Consider the following 23,392-nt stretch of genomic DNA (forward strand, 5'->3'; position numbering starts at 1 on the left):
AAGGGTTTGGAGTGGACCTCCAGCAAACTCCAACAGACCTGCAGCAGAGGAGCCTGACAGTTAGAAGGAAAACTGATAAACAGAAAGAAATAGCATCAGCATCAACAAAAAGGATGTCTACACCGAAATCCCATCTGAAAGTCACCAACATCAAAGACCAAAGCTAGACAAATTCATGAAGATGAGGCAAAGAGACTGAAAATTCCAAAAACCAGAACTCCTCTTCACCTCCAAGGGATTACAACTTCTTACCAGCAAGGGAACAAAACTGGATGGAGAATGAATTTGACAAATTGACAGAGGTAAGCTTCGGAAGATGGGTGAAAACAGACTCCTCCAAGCTACGGGAACATGTTCTAGCCCAATGCAAGGAAGCCAAGAACCTTGAAAAGAGGTTAGAGGAATTGCTAACTAAAATAACTAGTCTAGAGAACAACATAAATGACCTGATGGAGCTGAAAAACACACCATGAGAACTTCATGAAGCATATACAAGTATCAATAGCCAAATTGATCAAGCAGAAGAAAGGATATCAGAGATTGAAGATCAACTTAATGAAATAAAGCATGAAGACAAGATTGGAGAAGAAAGAATGAAAAGTAAGGAACAGGCCGGGTGCGGTGGCTCACGCCTGTAATCCCAGCACTTTGGGTGGCTGAGGCAGGTGGAACACGAGGTCAAGAGATCAAGACTATCCTGGTCAACATGGTGAAACCCCATCTCTACTAAAAATACAAAAACTTAGCTGGGCATGGTGGTGCGTGCCTGTAATCCCAGCTACTCAGGAGGCTGAGGCAGGAGAATTGCCTGAACCCAGGAGGTGGAGGTTGTGGTGAGCTGAGTTTGTGCCATTACACTCCAGCCTGGGTAAACAAGAGCGAAACTCCGTCTCAAAAAAAAAAAAAAAAAAAAAAGAAAAAAAGAAAAGAAAAGGAAGGAACATATGGGTCTATATGAAAAGACCAAAAACTACATTTGATTATTATACCTGAAAGTAATGGGGACAATGGAACTGAGTTGGAAAACACTCTTCAGGACATTATTCAGGAGAGCTTGCCCAAACTAGCATAACAGGCCAATATTCAAATTCAGGAAATGCAGAGAACATCACATAGATACTCCTCGAGAAGAGCAACTGCAAGACACATAATCATCAGATTCACCAAGGTTGAAATGAAGGAAAAAATGTTAAGGGCAGCCAGAGAGAAAGGTTGGGTTACCCACAAAGGGAAGCCCCTCAGACTAACAGTGGATGTCTTGACAGAAAACCTACAAGCCAGAAGAGAGTGGGGGGTCCATATTCAACATTCTTAAAGAAAAGAATTTTCAGCCCAGAATTTCACATTCAGCCAAATTAAGCTTCATAAGTAAAGGAGAAATAAAATTCGTTACAGACAAGCAAATGCTGAGAGCTTTTGTTACCACCAGTCCTGCCTTACAAGAGCTACTGAAGGAAGCACTAAATATGGAAAGGAAAAACCAGTACAAGCCACTGCAGAAACATATAACAAATTGTAAAGCCCATCATCACGATGAAGAAACTGCATCAACTAACAAGCAAAATAACCAGCTAGCATCATAATAACAGGATTAAATTCACACATAAGAATATTAACCTTAAATGTAAATGGGCAAAATGCCTCCATTAAAAGACACAGACTGGCAAATTGGATAGAGTCAAGACCCATTGGTGTGCTGTATTCAGGAGACCCATCTCACTTGCAAAGACGCATATGCTCAAAATAAAGGGATGGAGGAATATTTACCAAGCAAATGGAAAGCAAAAAAAACCGAAAAAATAAAAAAAAAAAACAGTGGTTACAATCTTAGTCTCTTTTAAAACAGACTTTAAACCAACAAAGATCAAAAAAGACGAAGAAGGGCATTACATAATGGTAAAGAGATCAATGCAACAAGAAGAGCTAACTATCCTAAACATATATGCACTCAGTACAAGAGCACCCAGATTCATAAAGCAAGTTCTTAGAGACCTACAAAGAGACTTGGACTCCCACACAATAATAGTGGGAGACAGTAACACCCCACTGTCGATATTAGATAGATCAACAAGACAGAAAATTAAAAGGATATTCAGGACTTGAACTCAGCTCTGGACCAAGTGGACCTAACAGACATATTGAGAACTAGGCACCCTAGATCAACAGAATATACATATTTCTCAGCACTACATCAGACTTATTCTAAAATGGACTACATAATTGGAAGTAAAACACTACTCAGCAAATGCAAAAGAACAGAAATCACAACAGTCTCTCAGACCATAGTACAATCAAATTAGAACTCAGGATGTTGAGGCATTTTGTTTTTTTTTTTTTTTTGAGACAGTTTTGCTCTTGTTACCCAGGCTGGAGTGCAATGGTGCAATCTTGGCTCACCACAACCTCCGCCTCCTGGGTTCAGGCAATTCTCCTGTCTCAGCCTCCTGAGTAGCTGGGATTACAGGCACGCGCCACCATGCCCAGCTAATTTTCTGTATTTTTAGTAGAGACAGGGTTTCACCATGTTGACCAGGATGATCTTGATTTCTTGACCTTGTGATCCACCCACCTTGGCCACCCAAAGTGCTGGAATTACAGGCGTGAGCCACCGGGCCTGGCCTGAGGCATGTTTTTAATGTGCTTATTGGCTATTTATATGTTTTTTGTGTTTTTTTATTTTTGAGACAGAGTCTCATTCTGTCACCAGGTGCCAGGCTGGAGTGCAGTGACGCAATCTCAACTCACTGCAACGTCTGCCTCCCAGGTTCAAGCAACTCTCCTCCCTCAGCCTCCCAAGTACCTGGGACTATAGGCACAGGTCACCATGCCCAGCTAATTTTTGTGTTTTAGTAGAGACGGGGTTTCACTATGTTGGCCTGCATGGTCTTGATCTCTTGACCATGTGATCCTCCTGTCTCGGCCTCCCAAAGTGCTGGGATTACAGGCGTGAGCCAATATGCCCAGCCTCATACATTCTTTGGTAAAATGTCTTATGAGATATATATGTTTTATTTATTTTCTCCCAGCATATGGGTTTTCTCTTTTCAATATTATTAATATCAAATATTTATTATTTATTTCCTTCTGCTTGCTTTAATTTTCTCTTCTAGTTTTTTAAGGAAGAAGCTAGATTGTTGATTTGAGACTTTTCTTCTTTTCTAATGAAGGCATTTAATTCTATTTATTTTCCCCTAAATAATTATTTAGCTGTGTTACACAAATTTTGATATGTTGTATATTCATATTCACTTAATTAAAAATATTTTCTAATTTTTCTTGAGACTTTCTTTTTGACTCATGGGTTATAGCAGGTCTTGGAATAACATTGTTTTTCTCAACATCATATTATTATAACATTAATGAGGAAAAAAACCCAACAATTCCCAGTTCCCAGCCAAGGCCATTGTCTGTTGGAATTTACACATTTTTCCCACATCTGCATGGGTTTCTCTGGGTACTCTGGTTTTTTCCCACATCTTCAAGATGTGCACATTGAGTGAGTTGGTGTGTCTGCATGGTCCCAGTGTGAGTGAGAAAGAGAGATAGAGAGAGAGAGAGAAAGAGAGAGAGAGAGAGAGAGAGTGTGTGTGTGTGAATGCACTTGCAATCGGATGGCATCTTGTACAGGTCAGGTTCCCACATTGGCCCCTGAGCTGCCCAGATAGGCTTCAAACACCCGAAATCCTGAACTGGAATAAGCATGTAAATCATTATCCTATTTGTTTTTATTAATCTTTGTTAAATGTATGTATAGTTCACATTTATTTCAATGTTTAATATTAGAAGTGTTTTAGACTTTATTTAGAAGCTTGGTAATGCTTTTGTGACCAGAAATCTGCCATGAGAACTTAACTCTTGTTTTTATCAATCAGCCTGTAGCAAAACTGTTTATTGTGTAGGTTATTTAGCTCAAAGTTGCAGTTTCCGAGAACCTATCAATGACATTAACTGAAGACTTACTGTATTTAGCAGTGTGTTGCTTGATTTTCAAATATTTGAAGGTTTTCAGATGTTTTTCTATCATTGATTCTTATTTCATTATGGTCTGAGAACATACTTTGTATGATTTCAGTCCTTTTGTTTTTGTTGTTTATGTTACCACCAAAATATAATCTATTTTGGTCAATGTTTCATGTACACTGGAAAATAATATGTATTCTGCTGTTGTTGGGTAGAGTGTTCCATGAATGTCAACTAGGTCAGATAGTTGATCGTGTTGGTCAGGTTTTTTATATTCTTGCTGATATTCTCCTTGTTCTAGTGATTACTGAGAGAGAAATGTTGAAATGTCCAAGTATAACAGAAGATTAATCTATTTCTCTTTTCAATTTTCATCAGTTTTTACTTTGTGTGTTTTGGAGCTCTGTGGTTAGGTTCATACACATTTAGAATTTCTATATCCTATTAGTAAATTGACCCTTTTATCATCATGTAATTTTCTTATTTATTCCTCGTAACTGTCTTTGTTCCAAAGTCTACTTTGTCTGATGCTAATATGGCAACTCCAGCTTTCTTTTCATTAGTTTACATAGTAAACACTAATAATTTATAACATAACAATTTTTTAAATCTATCTATAATATTATATTAAAACTGAGTTTCATGTAAACAGCATGTGGTTGGATTTTATTATTTTATTCAACCCAACAGTCTGTCTTTTCATTGGTGTGTTCAACTCGACAGTCTGTCTTTTCATTGGTGGTTATATTTTAATTTAATGTAATTATTGATATGATTACATTTAGGTCTACCGTTTTATTATTTTCTGTTTTCCCTATAAACTAAAATAAAAGTAGGCCCCTGGGCAAAACAAAATGGACTTCTTGTGGCAAAAAGAGACCCCAGAAAACTTTAAATCAGATTCTACAGCTTTAACAAAGCAAGAGGTCAGTCATGCCTCAATATTCACTTACTTTACTAACTACCACAAGGCTTTCATTCCTATAATTAAACAGAAGCCAGTTCCTGAAAAATGCCTAGGAGATTTGTCCTCCAACCTCAACAGACCACCTGATGTTGTGGCCAAACTCCGTTCCATCATCATGGTTTCACCATGACAGCTGACAGCATTATGAAGCATTTCTTCCTGTTAAATGACCACCAACCACAGACTGGTTCTAGCCAGTTCATAAGAACTGTGCACAAGATGTCTTTATGTCCTATGTTTACATTTTGATCTAAATAAGCCAATTGCAGTTCATGTTAATGTTAAATCAGTGCCCCAAAGTGAACATGGGATGCATATAAAATATTAATATAGGTTTACTCACTGAGCATGCATTTGGTTTCCTCCATAAATATTCATAGATTCTCCTATAACCTGCAAAATGTATGTGTTATACCTAACCCCCTTGGACAGAAATCCCAGCCTCTCCCCTTCATCTTTGAAGCATATACTTTTTTTTTTTTTTTTTTGGCTAGAGGCTTTGTTTCCAAACCTGAAGGATATAACCCTTTACAGGAAGAAAGCTCTCCTTTTTTTGTCCTCAACAGCAACTGTCTTTTGTTAACAGCTCTCTGGGTTTTTGTTGTTGTTGTTCCATGTTCCCTCTTATTTGTATTCTTTTAGATTATTTTGTATTCTGCTGACTATTTTTTAGTATTCCATTTTAATTTTTCAGCTAGCTTTCTGGCCATATTCCTTTGTAGGATATTAATAGTGATTTATCCAGGGATCACAGTATACATCCTTAATCTCTCAGGATATGAGCTAATATTTATCACCTCAAATAAAATGTAATTGTACTACCACACAGATCCCTTTACCCGCCCCCTGCTTTTATGTTGTAATTGTCATATTGTTATACTACCTACATTGAAAAGCTACCCAGATATCATGATAACTTTTTATTTCAAGGGTCATAAATACTATTAGATAAATTGTCTGTTATTTTCCCAAATATTTATTGTATATTACTCTTCCTTTATTCCTGAAGTTCCAGATTTCCCTCTGGTATCATTTACCTGCTGCCTGCCTGAAGAATTTTCTTTAGCATTTTTTTTCAACTTAGCCTGCTGGCAATGAATTCTTAGTTTTCTTTCATCTGATGATGTCTCTATTCACCTGCAAATTTCTGAAGGGTATTTTCAGAAGATACATTATTCTGCATTGACAATTATTCTTTCAGCTTTTTAAAGGTGGTGTTCTATTGTATTCTAACCTCAATGTTTTCTCATAAGAAGCTGCAGTCATTCAAAAAATTGTTCCCTTAGTGTACTGTGTCATTTTCTCTGGTGGCTTTTAAGACTTTTTTTCCTTTATCTTTGGCTTCCAATAGTTTTATAAGGTTGAGTGTAGTCATAATTTGTCCTGTTTGAGGTTTATTCACCTACCTGATTCTGTAAATTTACATCTTTCACAAAATTTGAGACATTTTAGACATTCCTTCTTTAAATATTTTTCTGCACTTCTTATTTCTTTCTTATCTTCTTCAGGAAAACCAACTACATGAGTGTTAAGTCTTTTGATACTGTCCCACATGTCCATGGAGCTTTGTTCACTTTTTTCAATCTTTTGTTCAGATTACACAATTTTTATTGATTAACCTTCAAGTTCACTGACATCCCTCCTGTCATTCCATTCTGCTACTGCACTCATCTTGTGAACTTATTTCAGATATGGTGTTCGTTGGTTCTAAAACTTCTCATTGGTTCTTTTTTACTTTCTATTTTTCTTCCGAGAACTATCTTGCAATTTATTTTGAGAATGGTCACTTTTACCTCTTGGAGGATGGTTAAATAATAACTGTTTTAATACCTATATGTGATAATCCTAATATATGATCATTCCAGGGTTGGCATCTGTTAATTGTATTCTCTCTTAAGATTTGATCAGATTTGCTAATTTATTATGTGTCTAGTAATTTTGGATTATATCCTCTGCATTTTCTTGTGTTGTAATACCTTGTTAAAATCCTTCAAATAATGTTTTTTAAGGGGAGGCAGGGAATGGAGAGAAGGCTCGTTTTAGGAATTAATCCGTCAAGTTAGTTTCAGGCGGTTTTGTTTCAATTTCTGTTGGTGAATGTCTATGTCTTTTCAGTTTTCAAAGCATTTGTTATGTTCTTTGGGTCTCTCCCTCAGATATGCCACTTAAGTGTTAGTTTGAGGGTTGTGCAGTAGTTTATTAAAGCTTTTGCTATGTTTCTTTGGTTATGTTTCATGCATGCATAACTTGCGGGTAAGCCAAGGACTTGTATTGATTTATATGCAGAAATGAGTGATCTCTTCTAGCTCTATCCTCACCAAGATTTCTTCCAAGTGTCTGCCTTCTAGGGACTCTTCTAGTTCTTCAGAATAGAAATAGAGGGTTCTTTCAGGTGAAGTCCTCTTGAACTGCCACTTAGTTTCTTGTGATAAGGCTGTTGTCCAGAAAAAGTGATGAAAGTAAAGAGGGAAAACACACACACACACACACAACCACGGAGCTCTTTCCCTAAAACATACACTGTGCAACAAAGGCATCTTTTCCTGCTCCATCTATACTGAGATGGTTTTCTTTAAGTTCTAGGTGTCCACCCTACCTCTGTCAGTTAATGCAGCACTGTGACTATGCCTGGACTTGGGGAAGGGCTGGGAGAGAAGAAAAGAGAAAACAAAATGAGGGTTTCCCTCAACATTCTCCTGTTTGAAAAGGTCTCTTTTCCTGGTACTCCAGCAAGAAAGAGGGATTTCTTTTGGAGATTTTGTTGTGCATGCTGACAGTGGAGTTCCCCAGTTCAGTCCACCCTTGAATCAAAACTGTGAGATAGAAGAAATCATAGGAAACTTATTATCACCATACCAGTCATCCTTTTTTAAAATTTTGACTTTCCTTACCAATTTGTCTGGTCATCTGTAAGCTCCAAAATTCTCAGCTATTTGGTTTTTTGTTTGTTTGTTTTAATTATCCAGAGTATTTAGTTATAATTGATGGGAAAGGTAGACTCTAGTGGGGTTACTCCACTTTGATCAGTACTGTACCATAGGTGAGCCTATCAAACATAATTGTCACATTGGATAGGAGGATACAAAGACTAATCAAAAGGTCAGTAGCTACTATTATAGGAAGTCACCTGATATTTAATTTCTGTCTCTTCATTTATTAGAGATAATACCACCTTGCTGTGACTTTTTTTCTAAAGTGTATTTTAAGTTGCATCTTAATATATGTGATATGAGCCCATTTATGTATCACAACAAAAGTTATATGTGTAAGGTTACACAGAGATTACACACTGAACTAGCTACTCTTTAAATTGCGGAAGTAGGGAATGGAGGCATATCTTTTTATTTATTTATTTATTGAGACAAAGTCTCACTCTTTCACCCAGGCTGGAGTACAGTGGCACGATCTCAGTGCACTGCAACCTCCGCCTCAAGGGCTTGACCAAATTCTCTTGCCTCAGCCTTCCGAGTAGCTGGAATTACAGGCACCTGCCACTACACCCAGCTAATTTTGGTATTTTTAGAAGAGACAGGATTTCACTATTTTGGCCAGGTTGGTCTTGAACTCCTGGCCTCATGATTCACCTACCTTGGTCTCCCAAAGTACTGTGATTACATGCATTAGCCACCGTGCCCAGGCCAGCACACCTTTTTAAAACACTATACGTGTTTGTATTGTTGGAACATTAGAAATGACCAAACCAACCTACAAAGAAAAGAAGCATCCTCCTTATCTTAAAATGTACAGTCAGTGTCAGCTTTCACAGATTTCAGATGTTTTATGTCTGATTTCTAGCCACAATAGAAACTTTTGGTGGGTGTCTTCTCAGCTTGTCACAACTTTCCTTCTTTCTTTAAGAATCCTCCTCCCAACACACACTTCCCAGAAGGCCGTCCCTTGGCAGCCATATAGATAATAAAGACCCAGTCTCCCTGGCCAACTGAAGGATTGTCTCCTGAAGATTTATAATGGGAACTGAAGGGGTTAGCTTATTCTGGACTGTACACTTGTTCTGAGGTAATTCGGCTTAAGGAGCTTTAGGGCAGCCACCTTCTACCAAACATGACAGTAAGTAGAGAACTGGTCACTGTGGCTCATGTCTATAATCCCAGGACTTTGAGATTCAGAGGCAGGTGGATTGCTTGAGGCCAGGAGTGTGAGACTAGCCTAGGCAACATAGCAAGCAAGACCCCATCTCCACCAAAAAAAAAAAAAAAACTAGCTGGTTGTGATGATGTGCACACCTGTAGTCCCAGCTTATCTGGAGACTGAAGTAGGAGGATCACTTAAACCCAAGAGTTCAAGGCTACCGTGAACAGCTATGATTGTGCCAGTGGGCTTCAGCCTGGGTGACAGAGTGAGACCCCATCTCTTAAATAAATAAATAAAATAAGCAGAGTACACCATTCAGCAGAAAGAGGAAGAAAAAAAAAGCCCAGAAAAGTGCAAATAAAAAACCAAGTGGTAAGAGAAAGAGAGGAGAATAAAACATGATGAGAAAGAGGTGGAGATTAAGCAAAAAATGAAGAGAAGAGTTGAATTGTTCCTAAAGGCTTTAAAATTTCCTAGCTGTATTAGTCTATTCTCATGTTGCTAATAAAGATATACCCAAGACTGGGTAATTCATATAGAAAAAGAGGTTTAGGCTAGGCACAGTGGCCTCATGCCTGTAATCCCAGCACTTTGGGAGGCCAAGGCAGGTGGATTATCTGAGGTCAGGTGTTTGAGACCAGCCAGGCCAACATGGTGAAACCCCATCTCTATCTAAAATACGTAAAATTAGCCAGGTATGGTAGTGTATGCCTGTAATACCAGCTACATGGGAGGCTGAGGCAGGAGAATTGCTTGAAACAGGAAGGTGGAGGTTTCAGTAAGCCAATATCATGCCTCTGCACTCCAGTCTGGGAAACAGAGGGAGACTCTGTCTCAAAAATAAACAAGCAAACAAACAAACAAACAAACAAATAAATAAATAAATAAATGAGGTTGAATGGACTCACAGTTCCACATGACTGGGGAGGCCTCACAATCCTGATGGAAGGCAAAGCAGGAACAAAGACACATCTTACATGGCAGCAGGCAGAAGAAAATGAGAACCAAATGAAAGGGGTTTTCCCTTATAAAACCGTCAGGTGTCATGATACTTATTCACTACCATGAGAACATCATGGGAAACCATGATTCAGTGATCTCCCACCAGGTCTCTCCCACAACACGTGGGAATTACGGGAGCTACAATTCAAGATGAGATTTGGATGGTTACAAAACCAAACCATATCACTAGTCCAGTACTTTTTGCGGCCTATCAACATTGTTATTTCATTCAAGGACATAATCATGTATTTTTATAATAATTATTCTATTTTCCTTAAACTGTCTGAACTAAAACATTATATTTTTATCCCTAAATGGAAAACCACCATTATAGGAAAACTGTGACATAGATAACTATGATTTTCTTATTATTTTGAAAAGAAAGAGATGGTTGTGATTGTACACATATGTAACAATTCTAAGAAGGCATAATTACTATGGCCAGATCTTACCTTAAATGGGGAGGATAGCATGAAAAAAATTCTGTAGTAAATTTGGGAAAGGGTGGGAGCATATGGATTAATTAGGAAAAAACATATTTCTGGCAGTCTTGGAATGAACAATTGTATTAGTCCATTATTGCACTGATATGAAGAACTACTGGAGAATGGATAATTTATGAAGAAAATTGGTTTAATTGGCTCACAGTTCTGCAGGCTATATAGGAAGCATGGCTGGAGAGGCCTCAGGAAGCTTACAATCATGGCAGAAGATGAAGAGAAAGGAGGCACATCTTACATGGCTGGAGCATGAGGAGGAGAGAGAAGAGAGAGGTGTCACACACTTTTAGACAACCAGATTTTGGCCTGGGGCAGTGGCTCAAGCTTGTAATCCCAGCACTTTGGGAAGCTGAGGTGGGCATATCACTTAAGGCCAGGAGTTCAAAATCAGCCTGGGCAACATGGGGAAACCCTGTTTCTATTTTAAAAAATACAAAAAAGTAGCCAGGCATGATGGCACATGCCTGTAATCCCAGCTACTTGGTTGGCTGAGGCAGGAGAATTGCTTGAACCCAGGAGGCAGAGGTTGCAGTGAGCCGAGATTATGTCACTGTATTCCAGTTTGGGCTACAGAGCAAGGCTCTGTCTCAAAAAAATAAATAAATAAAAATAAATAATCAGATCTCATGATAATTCACTTACTATCACGAGAACAGCAAAGGGGAAATCTGCCTGCATGATCCAATCGCCTCCCACCAGATTACAATTCTCCATGAGATCTGGGGAGGGACGACTCTAAGGATTGCAATTCTACATAAGATTTGGGCAGGGACACAAATCCAAACCATATCAAAAATTTACTCAGAAAAATTTATCTATATGCATTCATTCAACAAATATATTTTGATCAGCTACTACATCCCAAGTATAGTTGTACATGCTGAAGATGGAGTAGTGAATAAAATAAGGTCTTACTCACATGGAGTTTATGGTCTAGGGGCAAGGAGGCAAAACAAACAAATACAAAATAGAGGTATTGGGTGCTATTTTTAAAAATAAAGTGTGGGTTAAAGAATACCTTGGGAGGTATGCTACTTTGTATAAGAAGGCCCACGGAAGCCTTGCTGATAAGGTGGCATTTAAGCTGAGAACTAAGAAAAGTTTGGGAGCAAGCCTAGCTGATCTCTGCAGACCATGGGTGGCGTCTTGGAGCCAGAGCACGATTTCCTGTGTGAAGTATGAAAGGGCGAGAGTGGTAAGTGATGGGACCAGGAGTGGACATGTCATGAAGAGGGCCAGATCATCCTGGCCATAAGCACTCTGGCTTTTACCCTGAGCACAGTAGGAAATGTTAGAAATGTTTTGGGCAGAGGAGCGAAACAACTAAATTCCTAGCAAATCACTCTTACTGCAATGGGAAGAATAGACCCTATGGGGTGAGTCTGAATGTGGGGTGACCAATTAGTGGCCTCTTGGAATGCTCTAGGTGAGAAAATTTAGTAGTTTAGACAAAGCAGAAATGGTGAAATATAGTGCAGATGTATTTAAGGTGATGCTGACAGGATTTGCTGATGGGACAATTGTGAGCTGTGTGAGAGAGGAGTTACATTTTTTTTTTCATGAGTAAGTTTTTGGCTTAAATGGCTGGGTGTCTGGAGATACCATTTACTGACATGAAAAGTCACAATTTGTGTGTGGGATTGGGGAGACGAAGCAATAGCTCTGTTTTGGGATGCCTATCTCTATCTAACAACATGCCGCATGTCTGAAGACCAGACACCGTTATAAGACATGCTTTAAATCTATTAGCTTGTTTAAGCAATTGTCTGAGATACAGTAATAGTATTGAGCCATTTTAATTGAGGAAATTGAGGCAAAGAGAAGTCACATATCCCTTGCCCAACTGCAAAATTAGGATCTAAATTCTAGGGAGCATAGCTCCAGAATCGCACTCTTATCTATCTAAATAGATACATTCAACAGGCAGTTGGATAGTCTTCAGTTCAAGGTAGAAGTCAGGTCTTGGCCAGGCACAGTGGCTCACGCTTGTAATCCCAGCACTTTGGGAGGCCAAGGCAGGCAGATCACGAGGTCAAGAGATCAAGACTGTCCTGGCCAACATCATGAAACCCCATCTCTACTAAAATACAAAATTAGCTGGGTGTGGTTGGCATGTGCCTTAGTCCCAGCTACTCGGGAGGCTGAGGCAGAATAATTGCTTGAACCTGGGAAGTGGAGGTTGCAGTGAGCTGAGATTGCGCCACTGAGCTCCAGCCTGGAGATAGAGCAAGATTCCTACTCAAAAAAATAAAATAAAGAATAAAAAATAAGTCAGGTCTAGATAGAGATATACAATTTGGAATTATTAGCACATTGATGGTATTTGAAGACATAATACTGTTTGAAATCATGTAAGGAGAGAGCATGGATGGAGAAGAGAATCAGTTCAAGGGCTAAGTATTGGAGTATTTCATCATTTGGAGCTCAGAAATGAGAGAAGGCACCAATAAAGAAAAAAAAGTTGGCCTTGTATGGTGGCACACATCTGTAATCCCAACACTTTGGGAAGGCTGAGGAGGGAGGATTGCTTGAGCCCAGGATCTTGAGACCAGCCTGTACAACATGGTGAGACTTCGTTTCTACAAAAAAAAAGCGGAGGGGGGCGGGAATTAGCTGTGTGTGGTGGCGTGTGCCTGTAGTCCCAGCTACTTAAGAGGCTGAGTTGGGAGGATTGTTTGAGCCTGAAGAATGAAGAATGACACTGCAGTGATCTATGATCATGCTACTGCACCTGGAGAGCAAGACCCTTTCTCCAAAAAGAAAAAAAAAGAGCGAACTTGTCAGTGGAGTAAGAGGTAAATCAAGAGAGGGTTTTGTGTGGGAAGCCAAACACAGAAACTAGTCTGGGCATGGTGTTTCATGCCTGTAATTTTGACACTTTGGGAAGCTAAGGTGGGAGAATCTCTTCAAGCCAGGAGTTTGAAAACAGCCTGGGCAACAAAGTGAGACCCTATCTCTACAAGAAATTTAAAAAATATATGGGCACACCTACAATGCCAGCTACTCAGGAGGCTGAAGTGGGGGGATCCCTTGAACCCAGGAGATTGAGACTGCAGTGAGCTATGATTGCACCACTGCACTCCAACTTGGGCGACAGAGGGAAACCCTGTCTCTAAATCAATCCATCAGTCAACTGATCATAGAAATTGCTTCAAGAAGGAATGATCAGCTCTGTCAAATACTGCTGATAGCTTGAAAAAATGATGACTGAGAATTGACCAAAGATTTGGCAATACAAAGGTCATTGGTGGCTAAGCATTTTCAAGGAATGTTAGGGACATAAGCTTGAGGGAGTGTGTCAAGAAGGGATAGGAGGAGGGTAAATGGAGATCACCAGCTTGGACAATTTCTGAAGATGTTTTTCTAAATAAAAGGAAGCAAAACTAAGTTCTCTTTCTTCTCCCCTAGTGGCTCTCCACTGACTCCTCTAGACTGTGACACTCCGTCTTCACCAAACTGGTAACTCCCAGAAAAAGTCATCTTTGGGGGCCTTACAAATCTCAGTTGTCAGAAACACACTTGACCAACGGCCAGTCATACACTCATTCTCACCTCTGTCCTTTTCTGGTTCATGGGCCAGTTATCAACCCAGTGTCTGGTCCTATTACCCCAGGTGTGTCCCTCAAACTCTACCTCTCAACAGGCTTTTTAGTCTCCCAGACTGGGTCAGGCATCTGTTTTATGATCGTGGGATCCTGAACTTTGCTCTATGGTGCTTATCACAGTTTGTAATTGACACATTTTTGTATGATTATTTTATTTATGTTTATTTTTTCTACTATACTGTGTTAAGAAACTGGGCGATGAAGTCAGATGGCCAAGGTTCAAATCTTGATCACATACATGGACTAGTTGGATGGGCAAGTAATTTAGGCACACTGAGACACAGTTTTCTTATCTGTTAAATTCAGATAAAGTAGTATTCACTTCATCCAATTTTTGTGAGGCTGATACTATGTAAAGGGTCTAAAGACTGGTGCCTGGCATTCAATTTTGAAAATCATTGTGAATATATTAAAGTGGAAAATATATATTTTAAAATATATAGCCAAAATAACACAGAGCTAACCTGTTTCTTTCCACCTACACTTTCTTCCCTCCCTCCACTGCCACTCAGGCTCACTGTGTTATGTATTAGGCACATATCTTTTTTACCTGTATTATACCCAACTGAAAAAACCATTATCTTACTGAATTTACCAACTTGTAAATTTTTTTTAATGGAAATGATCTAAAATGTTATAAGAAATTCCACCATCAATTTTTTTCCCTACAGGACAGAAGCCCCTATGTTGTTTTGGTGTAATACCTAGTAAGTAAAAGGCACTGAATATTCTAGTTATGTTACTCCATAACAAACCACCTCTCAACATAGTGTCTTAAACCGACCATTTACTATAATTTATTATTGTCTGGTGGGTAAATTGGGCTCCTCTGAATAGTTCTTGTATTTTTCTGTCATAGTATTGCAGGCAAAGAGAGCAGGGGGCTAAAGTCATCTGTTGGCTTCACTGTGCTGGATATAAAATGTGATTTCTTCACTCACATGTTTAGGTGGAATACAGTGGATAGAACAATAGCTGAGGACTGGCTGGATTTCTCTCTCTCTCTTTGCCTCTCTCTCTGTCTCTCTCTTTTCTCCATAGTGTTCTCCATGTGGTAGCTTGGCTTTTTAATAGTATGGAGATTTCAATGTGTTCACACTTCTTACATGATGGCTGGCTTTCCCAGAATGAGACCTAGGTAGAAGCTACAAGACTTCTTACCTTGGCTCAGGAGTCATGCAGTGTCACTTCTGCTGTACTCTGCTAGTCAAAAGCAAGTCACACCGCACCAAGCCAGATTCAAGTGGAGGGAAATACACAAGAGTATGAATTCTGAGAGGCATGGTTCATTGTAGGGTCATCTTTTAGGACTAATAACCAAAGTGAACCTATACACATATACAATAAAACCACAAAGACTCTGCCTTTAAGAAGCTTTTTGTATAGTATAGGGCAGAGGTTTTGCACTACTGACTCTTTTTATCAAATACACTTTATTTTTAGAATAGTTTTAGATTTATAAAAACATTGTAAACATAGTGCAGTTCACATATACCCTACACCCAGTTTCCTTTATTATTAACATCTTACATTAATATGGTACATTTGTTACAATTAAAGGACCAATCAATTGGTATATTATTATTACCACATTCTATGCTTTATTCATATTTCCTCTGTTTTTACCTAAAGTCCTTTTTCTGTTCAAGGGTCCCATACATTACATTTGGTGTTCATATCTCCTTAGACTCCTTTTGGCTATAATTTCTCACACTTTGTTTTTGATGGCCTTGACAGATTTTGTTTTTATTTGAGAGACAGAGTCTTGCTCTGTCACCAGGCTGGAGTGCAGTACAGCGATCACTGCTTACTGCAGCCTTGACCTCCTGGTCTCAAGTGATTTTCCCATCTCAGCCTCCCAAGTACCTAAGATACAGGCGTGAGCAACCACGCCTCACTAACTTTTATGTTTTTCATAGAGACACAGTTTTGCCATGTTGCCCTGGTCAGTCTTGAACTCCTGGGCTCAAGTGATCCTTCTTCCTCAGCCTCCCAAAGTGCTGGGATTACAGGCATGAAGCACCACACCTGGCTCCTTAGCAGTTCTGAGAAGTCCGGGTCAGATGTTTAATCAAATACCCCTCTATTGGAATTTGTCTGATGTTTTTCTCATGATTAGATTGAGTTTAGGGCACATGTAGTATCAATATTACTTACCCATGTAACTTCTTATCACCTGGCTGAGGTAATGTTTGCCAGGTTTCCTCTGTAAAGTTACTCCCCCATGCAACTCCCCTCCCACCTTCTACTGTGGAAGTTAGTAATCAGCCCACACCAAGGAATGGAGAATTATGCTCCCTCTTCTTGAGGGAGGTTATTTATATAAATCATTTGGAATTATTTGGCAAGGAAGATTTGTTTCTTCTCCTCTGATTGGTTATTTTTCAGTAATTTATTTATATTAGTATAGACTCATGGATATTATATTATACTTTGAGTTGTAAGCCAATATAATGTTGTGCATTTTGTTGTTTAAATAGTTCTAGCTTTAGCCATCAGGAGGTCTTTCCGATGGTTCCTGTGTCCCTTTGGCATACCCCTAACAATGTGGGTTTTATTTTGTTTTCTGAGCACTTCCTTTTTTCTAGCACTGTAAGATGCTCCAATACTGTTTTGTATATTTTCTGCTTCAGTCTTAGAGTCAGCCTTTTGTCTAAGGATCCCCAAGTTCCTTTTATTAGAAGCCAAAATCTGTAGGGTGTTTAGCAGCATCTTGGGCCTCTGCTTATTACATGCCAAAGCAACCTTCCTCCATTAGTCAATGATGTCTTCAGACTTTGTCTCCTGGAGAGCAAATGTCTTCTAGAGAGCAAAATGGCCCCAAGTTGAGAACCACTGCTACAGAGTTAGACCTGTTGAAAATCACATTAAGAGAATATAATGGAGAGCAGTGAGAGCATTCCAGAAGAAGCCTCTGAACCTCTCAGCAGATATGGCTTAAGGTTTCAGAGGAGGTTTTCCAGAGGAGGTACCATTTGAACTGAGAACTGATTTGTAATTCCCAGTTTTACTGAGCAATTATCACAAGCCAGACATAGGTAATGTTTCACTTTCATTATTTCTTACCAGCCTTAAAAAGCAAGTATCATTGTCACTTCACAGCTGAAGAAACTAAGGTTCAAAAGGACAAAGTAACTTACTTACGGTGTTTGAGCTGGTCTGAAGGACCCAGCTGTGCATGTGGATGGAAAGTTTCAAGGGTACTGACATGTGCCTATACTGCTTGAGTCAAGACTATCTCAACTACTTCCTTTGTTTATAGACATGCAATACCACTTGTTGTTGTTGTTGTTGAGACGAGTCTCGCTCTGTCACCCAGGCTGGAGTGTAGTGGCATGATGTTGGCTCACTGCAACCTCCTCCTCCTGGGTTCAAGCGATTCTTCTGCTTCAGCCTCCCGAGTAATTGGGACTACAGGCACATGCCACCACGCCTGGCTATTTTTTTTGTATTTTTAGTAGAGACGGGATTTCACCATGTTCGTTGGGATGGTCTTGATCTCCTGACCTAGTGGTTCACCCACCTTGGCCTCCCAAAGTGCTGGGATTACAGGTGTAAGTCACTGTGCCTGGCCAATATAACTTTATTTTTAATTTATTTTTCCCATTGAACTCTGGGTTATTGAGAGCAGGAACCATGCAGTGTTCATCTTATGTCTGCTTCTAGTACAATGTTTGCAATGTGATAGGTGTTCAATAAATATTTGACCAGTGAATTCACATTGGTCTATGTCATCAAATTTACCACTCGCAGCTTACAGAATTAATTCACAATTCCTTCCAATCAGATCACTATCCTGGCAGCAGCTCTGGTAGAGTACTCATCGCTGGACACACTAGCCAACCTCCAGGAGTCTTTTAGTCATTCTGCCTCATTGTTTTACTCTCAGCATCCCATAAGGCATAGTTGGCTGGTATCATGACTTCCTCAAATGTTTATGGTATGTGATCATAGTATGTTGCCATGGATTAGAGCTGCAAAACAGGAATTCTCTAAGGAAGGGAAAAATATGGTACATCTCTAATATTAACATGTCAGAATGTATTGTTATTAGTTTCCTCATGTAATGCCAATTGTGTGTATATATATAATATATAATATATATATAGTGTATATATATATAATATACATATATTCTTTTGAAAATTCCTTTGATTGTTATAGCATTTAAGAGGAAATTTTATGCAGATCATGAAAGATATTTTTTCCTTTATTTAAATTCCTCCCCATTCTCATCCTAATTTCCTTTCATTTAATTTATTAATTTTTGGTGGTGAGGATGGAGTCTTTCTCTTTGTTTATTAAACAAAACAATGGAGAAATGTCCTTTTTTTGTTCCTTTTCTTTTTTCTACAACTTTTGGATCTGCTATTTGCAGTTGCTCTGAAATTTTTGTCTATTGAATTAGAAGTTGCTCTCTGGTTTCAAGACTCTCTTTCTTCCTTTCCTTTGCTAAAATTTGGTCTAATTAAAAAAACAGTAGATCATAGTTAAATAAAACTGTACCCAGGATAACCCTAATTTCCATATGCAGATTTATCTGCACTGACAGCCACCCCCCTTACACACACACACTCTCTCTCTTTCTCATTCTCCTTTCCCTCCTCTCCATCTCCCTATTGCATTGTGTCTGACTGATTTTCAGAGCACCTTCGCTGTTTCCCCCTTCTCGTTCCCTTCCCATAAAATATCTACACAGGAAGGAGGTGGCTGCAGAGGCTGAACAATCTCATATTCTGCCTGCAATGTCATCGTTTCTTTCCCCCATTTTAAGGGGCTGAAGTTGCCCAGCAAGGGTTGCAGAGAAGCTGGAAAGGAAGGGGGGAGCTCTCTCTCCAGAGGCAGCTGCGGTCAGGGGCAGGGACTGCCGCCAGATGTGCCTGCCTTTCTGAGCTTTGATGCGAAAGGGGCAGCAGGAGGAAATATTGGGAGACAAAAGCCCCGGTTTAAATGATCATTTTCTTTTATTTAACATGGCAGCAGACACTCTCTGCGTAGGATCATCATGCCGAGCATAAACTGGACTTTCCCACTTGCCTGGCAGGAGTCAGACAGATCCCTGTGTGCTAAATGAGCGTCTGAGGTAAGACCCACTGTTTCAGATACTTGCATTTTTCCTAATCAATTAAATTTCTTAAATATATGTTTCGGCTTCAACCACCAACAGTATAGTGGGGGCAAATCTGTGTTAATGTATATCTAAAAAGCCAAGAAAAAACAGAGGTATAATAGATTCAAGTCAATTTGGGGAGGTTAGTTACTTTGTCAATTCTGTGTATGTTGTTTGTTTTTTAGGAAAAATATTTGGTTTAAGAATAAACTAGTGTCATTATAATCCACCACTGGTGATAATACTGATGTTCAGACTCTTAAAAAACTTTGCAAAAAGACAGTGAGCTACAGATGCATGTGCTGTATTTTTAGCCCACATACAAATATTAAAACTCTTATTAAAATGATAGGGTTTTTTTTTTTTTTTTTTTTTTTTTTAGCAGAGAAGGAATGAATGCTGCATAATTAAGTACAGTATTTAATTTGGCTGTTGTGAAGCAAAAGAATAAGGTAATAATTTTTATTGTACTAATCAGTCTCAAGATGTTCTCTGTGTTAATTGGGTTAAAAAAATTGCAGTACTTATTAGAAATTCTAATTTCACAATGCAGCACTGACAATAAGCTCAGCCAGTGAATTATTCACATCTTTAATTTGCTCACTTAATGACAGTGTTCTGTAATCAGAGTGCAGAGACTGCTGCCTATGCATTATGTATGATGCTCAGGACTTAAATGCAGGACATTATGAAGCTCTCAGTGGTTCAGTAATTAGTTTTCCACAAGACAGGATTTAGATATTCACAGATAAAAGTCCACAGTTGGATAATGCTAAGGTTGCAACACAAAATAACAAAGGAAAGGAAGCTCAAAGTTTAGACTGAAACTTTGTCTCTAGGGCCTTGTCCACTGTGGAAACAGAATCATGCCACCTGAAATAGTTGCCTAGCTCTGATCACATGTTTGAAAACTGTTTTTGAACAAAGTTGTAGCAGGCAAGGCATTTGAACAATTTCAGTGGACCAGAGGGGAAAGATAAAACCTCTTTAATTAGTGTTCACAGAAGCCCTGCAATATATTCTCCTAACAAGTCTGCAGTATGCATAGCAGGCATCCTCAATGTGCTTTGTAACTTAGTTAGTGCAAATGCAAATCAGGTTACAATAGTGTTTGGCTGTAATTGTGTTTGTAAAAGGGTTACATGCCCAAATGGAGATTGAGCTTGCTCATGGTTTTGTTCCAATTGCTTCTGAGGGAAAGTTTGAAAATCAAATGAGATATTAAGTAAATCTTGGCATGAAAGGAAGTAGATCCAAATTGTCAGAGCAACTTTGGAATTTCTTACACTTGTCAGTTTGGAGTTGTCAGTTTTTCCTTAATGATGCTAAGGTTGTTCTGACATAATTATGTAACTTTAATGGATTACCCAGCCCTTTAGCAGCACTTTAAAAATATATACTAGGTTTCAGAAAACATGTCACAGTATCATTTCTAAAGTTTAATAAGTAACTTGAAATCTTTAAGTGATTTTTTAAAAGAAGAACATGCTGCTTGGTAAATTATAAAGGGTATTTTTGAGAACTTAAATATTAATATTTACTAATAAAATCTCACTGCATTCTCATTCATCAGTCTAAGATTTATGCTCATTTTCAAAATCCAGGAGTTAGAATGCTTAATAAAAATTGGTATCCAACATTGGAATACATAGTAATACTTTGTAAAAACTGCCTCTTATAGGTTAGAGGATTTTATACAAGAAAGTTGAATTGAGAAGCTTTATAAGCAAATGTAATGTTTAGTAAACAATGAAGGGTCAAATTTCTAAAAGTTACATTTTACCATACATTTGAACAATTCTAAATTAAAAATTGTGTCACATCTCCAAATTTAACTTCTAATTTCTAGAACTAAAAAGTTACTTCAGGAAAATAAAAAACTTTTTCATAAATGTTGAGGAAGCTATTGCCTGTGTGATACTTAGAACATATTTTCTGGAAATGATGCTTGATTGGAGCAGAATTAGGATACTAGGCAGCTGAGTAGGTGACCTGGCTTTGACTTGGGTTTGGATCCAGGTTAGCATCCTTGTATGGATAACGTGGCAATCCAATGAGCTGGTGGCAGTGGTGCTGATGGTAGTTCAATAAAGTTCTTTTTTAAAAAAAGAAAGAAAGAAGAAAAAAAGAAAGAGAAAGAGAAAGAAAGAAAGGAAGAAAGAAAGAAAGAAAGAACGAAAGAAAAATGGTTGAGAATTAAGAAACTTGAGTTCTATTCCTGCTTTTGCCACAAAACAGCCATGGAGTTGTTACAGGTAGGAGTAAAGTTTTTTGAAGATTATACAGCACTAGATAAAAACAAGGGAGTTTTATTTAACATAAAACTAAATGTATTTCTTCGAACCTATGTTATTCATTATAGCAGGGATTGCCATCCTTTTGTAACACTCTATAATGCTAAAATGTCAAAATATTCTCAATCAAATCAATTTAAATTTAATTGAATAAAAAAAAGCCATAAGGGGGAAAAAGTATTCTTCTTAGGCATTTGGGGGAGAATAAGAGCATTTTGAGGTCTCATAAAATCAATTTGGTATTACCACTCCAAAAAGGTTAGCAATCATCATGCTTTAGAGAGTTCTTCTAACCATAACTTAAGACACTTGCATATTAATATTCTAAGAAGTCTTGTGCATGAACTGTCTGCTAATTACTAAGATTTCAGCCATCTTTTTTATTATAGATTGTATGAGTCAGATTGAAATCATTTTTAAGACTAGAATTTTGGAGGTTTTTTTCCTCACTAAAAGTCAATTGACATATCAATCAATCGATAATTGATTGATCAGCTGAATGTGACGGCTCACACCTATCATCCCAGCACTTTGCGAGGCTGACATGAAAATGGAAAGCAAGCTGATCAGATGTGTGTTTCATTTGAGGCCAGGAGTTTGAGACCAGCCTGGCCAAAGTGGTGAAACACCAACTTTACTAAAATATAAAAATTAGCCAGGCATGGTGGTGTGGACCAGTAGTCCCAGTCATTCAAGAGGCTGAGGTAGGAAAATCGCTTGAACCTGGGAAGCAGAGGCTGCAGTGAGTCTGTTGTGCCACTGTATTCTAGAAAACAGAGCAAGACTCTGTCTCAAAAAAAGTTTTTTTTTAATTGACTACAAATTATTTTTTTTCAACACCTACTGAGCACTTATAATATTAACAAAAATAACATGATTGGCTCTGTCAGCTAGGCTGGAGTGCATTGAGGCAATCTTGGCTCACTGCAACCTCTATTTCCTGGGTTCAAGAGATTCCCCTGCCCCAGCCTGCCGTGTACCTGGGATTACAGGTGTCCACGACCACACCTGGTTAATGTTTGTATTCTTTTAGTAGAGACAGGGTTTCACCATGTTGGCCAGGCTGGTCTCGAACTCCTGACTTCCTCTCATTCTTGAAAGGCCATATCCCCCTATTCCAGGGGGGAAATTGAAGCCTAAACAAATTAAGTAACTTAATAGCATGACACAGCTGATGAGTGGAAGCTGGAATTGAACCAGCTTTAGGTATTCAATTTTCAAACAATAGACTATATTTTCACTTTTAAAGGCCTTCTGCTAAGGCTGAAAGAAGGTAGACTGATAGAGGTTCTTGTCCTTAAATTACTCACAGTGGTAATACTTGAATTTCTTTTACCTGGCTCAGTTGTTGGTCAAGATTCTTGTTCCTCATAGTGCAGCCCAGAGACCAGCAGCATTGGCATCATCCAGAACTAGGTGCTTCTCAGACACTAATGTGGACTTTGAATCACCTGGGATCTCTTTATAATGAAGACTCTTATTAATTAGGTTTGAGATGGGGCCCAAGACACTTTTTGGACAAGTTTCCTGGTGATGCAATATTGCTGTTTGGGAAACCTCTGTTAGGTGAGTTCTACATTTGTCTTGTTTTTTAGTGTGTCTAAGACAGACTCAGTATAACAGTTTCCTTACGGAGTCATAGCTTTCCTCCAATTCTGATGTTCTCTTAATCCAAATCGAAGAACTTTTACCTTGGCTTCTTGACTACAGCCCTCTGCTGCCCTGGGTCCCAACCTACATAGCTATAGCCTAGCATGTCTGCTTAGCTCTAGCTTATATCTTTCTTCCTTTTTTTTTTTTTGGAGGTAGAGTCTCACTCTGTTGCCCAGGATGGAGTGCAGTGAGGCAATCTTGGCTGACTG

At 38.7% G+C, this 23,392-nt stretch overlaps 1 protein-coding gene across 22 annotated transcripts in view; it reads left to right on the forward strand.

The window, feature by feature from the left end:
- LOC144582184 (uncharacterized) overlaps window positions 1–23,392 on the forward strand; it is a 1,185,294-nt gene that overhangs the window by 11,241 nt on the left and 1,150,661 nt on the right. For 14 of the 22 annotated variants that reach the window (XR_013534402.1, XR_013534405.1, XR_013534410.1 and 11 more), the window contains exon 1: window positions 18,748–19,209. The gene's annotated coding sequence lies outside the window, so the exon portion shown is untranslated. Of the gene's footprint in view, window positions 1–18,747; window positions 19,210–23,392 lie in introns of those variants that run through there. The other 8 variants (XR_013534406.1, XR_013534408.1, XR_013534413.1 and 5 more) reach the window with 2 other exon arrangements.

The sequence above is a fragment of the Callithrix jacchus genome, chromosome 4, assembly GCF_049354715.1.
Source record: "Callithrix jacchus isolate 240 chromosome 4, calJac240_pri, whole genome shotgun sequence".
Lineage (NCBI taxonomy): Eukaryota > Metazoa > Chordata > Mammalia > Primates > Cebidae > Callithrix > Callithrix jacchus.